This window comes from Pteropus alecto, unplaced genomic scaffold (genome assembly GCF_000325575.1).
Source record: "Pteropus alecto unplaced genomic scaffold, ASM32557v1 scaffold171, whole genome shotgun sequence".
Taxonomy (NCBI): Eukaryota; Metazoa; Chordata; class Mammalia; order Chiroptera; family Pteropodidae; genus Pteropus; species Pteropus alecto.
Genome location: NW_006431925.1, coordinates 919,136 through 923,453, shown reverse-complemented (window position 1 = coordinate 923,453; position 4,318 = coordinate 919,136). Strand labels below are relative to the sequence as shown.

Below are 4,318 nucleotides of genomic sequence, written 5' to 3'. Positions count from 1 at the left end.
GTTTGATAAACAAAGCAGTGATAGAGTGGGAGACTGAAAGCACCCAGAGGCTGAACTGTTTCCCCGTCATCAGATGGTGCAGTGTTGTGGTTCATCAAGTGTTTTATTTTGTTCTTTTACCTCTTTACCTCTCTCTCTCCCTCTCTCTTCCTCCCTCCTTTTCTCCCTCCCTTCCTCCTTTCCCTCCCTCCCTCTCTCTCTACCTCTACTCCCTCCCTGTCTCCCCCACCCCCCACCATGACAGTTTTAGGCTTTCCTGAGATTTTACATAAGATATGAGGTAAAATGTTAGGAAATTATTGTCTTTGCAGAAATGCTAATTTCTCACTCTAAGGAATCATAGAAATGAATTTCACTGATTTCAAAGCTTCCAAAGTTATATAAATACTACATTCATTAAACTCCTATTCTAGAGGTTATATAGGTATCAGAGCATCTGTCACTGCCATGGAAAAACATTAGAGTGAGCTAACTGCTAACAGCTTGAAGAAGAGTACAGCCTTGTAATTTGGTTTTATGTTTGCTTATTAATGCGCAAACCACTATGGCAAATAGTGTTTACGTTCCTATGTCATTTAAATGAACAAAAGAGAGATTGTGACCAAGGCAACGACATCATCATTAAACTGAAGAAGGCAAGTTGTGCCTCTCAGATTTTCAGTGCAATCATTGTAAACCTCATTTCAGAGGTTGAATTCCTTTTAGAGGACTTCCTTTATGGTTAAGTATTTTTAAGGGCAATAACCCATGAATAAAATATCTATCTATGAGTGAGGGAACTCTAAACTCATATAAAGCTAACTCAATTATCTATGCAAATGGGAGCATGGATTGCATAAATCAGCAACTTCCAAAGCTGATCCTCCACTTTAAATTTAGCCAATAATTTTTATTTATCATCTTCTCTCTTCAACAAACCCTCTTTTTTCTCTCTAACCAGAGCTGCAGCTAAAGAACAAAATGGACCAGGCTGAATTTCATCTCACCTTCACTTTCCATCTCTAAAGAAGAGTCTGATGAATGGAAATGGTTAAAGGATGGAAACAAAAGGCCCAGAAACCCCACGAGCTGTATAATCAATTCCTGAAGAACCCAGTACTGGATGCAACTCATGTCACTTCCCATTTTCATCAGACTCATGTCAATGGTTAGCAAATTCCAATCTTAAGGCTAATCCAGAATCCTGAAAGAAATTGGTGGTCAGATTTCACTTGTACAGGGTTTTCTATGTGACTGGATTTGTGCTGAGTACAATCTGGATGGGTCTTTACAAAAGAAGGTGTCTGTAAGGTGAGAAAAAGGACTAGACGACCAAAGAAAGTAATAGAGTGCCAGAAGAAACACAGAAGCCCTTTAAAAATAGCTAAATCCAGTGGAGGTTGTTTGCAGTAGTAGGAGAAAAAATACCATTAAAGTTCAATAGATTAACAAAGGCGATGTAGGAAAAAGACGCCAGACTATTTCTTCCAAAGGGAGATCAGAAAACAGGAGAAAAACACCATCACTTTGTGAAAGTATTACACATGGGGTAATGTATGAGCCCATCTGTAAATATCACAGCAATCCCACTCAATGTTTCTGACATGCCATGTTCCTTTATGATACTTACAACACTATCTTATATATTAGTTTATGTGACAATATCCGTAGGGGTGATAAGAAGTGCTATTCTATCAAATAATTCCTATTTTGAAAGGAAGTTTGCCCTGTTTAACTTTTGAAAATTTTAAACCTCTTTTAACTACAAATAGACAATAGATTTTAAACAGTTACATAATGGTTTTCTCATAGGGGTACACCTGTACTTTTGTAAGAAAAACAGCTATCAGGATGAAGTTAGGATCATAAATGAAGATGATTTACGCTTTAAGAAAGAAGTGGCAAGTAGAAAAATCATTTCAATCTGTCAACAGAAGGTAAGAAATAGGTGCCTATTTTTAGAAACAGCTCTGCCATAACTGGGAGAAAGATGCTCATATGAATATATATGAATATTTGTCCTTTTAATATCTGCCCAGGACCCCAATGCCTTTGCTGACAGAATCCCAGGATCCTTCATTGGAATTATCTTGTTCCCAATGAGTATTGGGAGAACTTCTCTCCCCTCCTCAAAAGGTGGTTATATGAGCCAATCTAGGCCAAAAGGATGTTCACTCTCTGGAACATGATAAAGAGACGAAACAAACGTTTGGAGTTCTCTTTTATCTGAGCCAGCCTCCAGATCAGTCTCCTTGCTCGAGTCCGTTATTGTGGTTCCTGTTCCACTGTTTCTACACTACCTTGGTTCCCATCCATTCCCAAGCCAAGGTCTTCAGGCTCCTATATATTCTCTGAGCTCACTATATCTATCCAATAAATCTCCTTTTGTTAAAGTTAGTTAGCCAGAGCCCATTTCTGTTGCTTTCAACAAAAGAATTATGACATATGCAATCCTCAAGGCAGCTTAGAAACTGAAAGGACATAAAATGTGGAGTGAAAAAGAAAGGATCAATGTCAATAACACGGAATTTTAAATCAGACCATTAAAAAAAAAAAAATAGGCTGTTGGTAGTTGGTCCACAGACTCGCTGTGGGAGTCCACGTGGGAAGTAAAAGTGACGCACAGAAGACAATATCTCCCTAAAGGGATGCTTTCCTTCACACATTTGTCTGACAAGCACTTCCGTCCTCCGAGAACATTGTCTGTGAAGGCCTTAAACCAATGGTCCTCAATCTTTTTCCACCCCAGCACACCAGAGGGAAGATAAAGAGGCTCATTAACACTAATGTCCCCCTGGCAGTTGTGATTCCAAGTTCTACAGGCAGATGAGAAAGGGTGAGGGGGTTGGACAAGCCCTTTGGGTGATCTGAATACTTCTCTCAGATCTGTCACACCTGTCAGGTTTAAAAGACAACTGCTTTTGATGTTAGCAGACAAGTAGGAATCAATCTGAAAAGTAAGATTAAGTATTGATAAAGAAAAGAAGCTACAAAAAGTACACCAGCAATAAAACGTAGAGTAATACATTTCAAAAACAATTTAGCGTTAAATTTTTCCAGCCTCCTTATTTTAAGTTTGAAGACACTGAGGTACAGAGAGCTAGAACTTTCCGAGTCGCCCTGTTAAGGCAGGACTTAGGGCTCTTGGTTCTCAAATCATGGCCCACTCTACTAAGACACCTTACATTCCTATTTTTTAAATATTTCTCCAAATAATATTGTTCTTAATGTTAATACATAGGAGTTGTTACTTAGATCTGTTAAAGTATATTAGTAAAAATATACAGGAAAATTTCAAATTCATTCTATGGCTGCTTTTTGCAAAACAAAATCAATAGAAAACGAAACCAAATATTAAATTTTAGAAAATATACTTATCAGAGCCTCAAATTCATCTTACTTTTTTTATATAAAAAAAAAAACACCAGCTAACTTTTTTTTTTAACTCTCCCCCACCCCCTTCCACCCCCAGTTGCCGTCTCCCCTTAAGAACTGGATCTCTGAAGGCGGGGCGTCTCCTCCCAAGTGCTAGGGATGTATACCCGGGGCCTGGCACACCCGAGATATGGACAGTGGCTCCACTGGGGCTGGAATCCAGGACCTTCTGCGTGTAAAGGAGACGTGTTAGACACTACTCTATGGAACCACCCCAACTAGCTAATTTCTTAATGTGGTAATTACTGATAAAAAATTCAAGAACATGTCTATATGTAAATTGAGGTACATCTTTAATATAAAGAATGAACACCAATCTACATTAAAGAATATCACTTCAAATATATTTCAGATGCCCTTTGACATAAGCAAATACCCCAAACATCTGCATTTGAAATTGACTTCAGGTCTATGGCCATGATACCCTAAATAAGCCCGATCCCATCTGATCTCGGAAGCTAAGCAGGATCAGGCCTGGTTAGTACTTGGACGGGAGACCACCTAGGAAGACCAGGTGCTATAGGTGCAAAAAAAGTTTAAAAATAAGGGATTGTAAGCTGATAAGGTCCTTGAAATTTGTGAGGTCAATCAAGAGTTGCCACGCCTAAAATAAATAAAAAATAAAAATAAATAAAAATTTTAAAGAATGAAATTGACTTCAGTACATGCTAGACTGACTATTATTTTATTTTCCACAAAAACCACTCTCAATTTTTCAAAGTGCAAGTACTTGTAGCATTTGAGCAGCCTTAGGATTTCTATTCCAAATAATCTTTTGCTTTTTAGTATTTAAAGTGTAGAGACTTGGCTAACAGAGATATCAAGCAGTTATCATTCTATACATTTCTATTTGGTTTTTGTCTTTCTATTTATCATCGTTCATTGATGATACAAACAGACTTGT

At 37.9% G+C, this 4,318-nt stretch overlaps 1 pseudogene; it reads left to right on the top strand.

Annotated features, from left to right (window-relative positions):
• Positions 1 to 3,821: 3,821 nt before the first annotated feature.
• LOC112475582 lies at positions 3,822 to 3,940 on the top strand (annotated as a pseudogene).
• Positions 3,941 to 4,318: the final 378 nt, after the last annotated feature.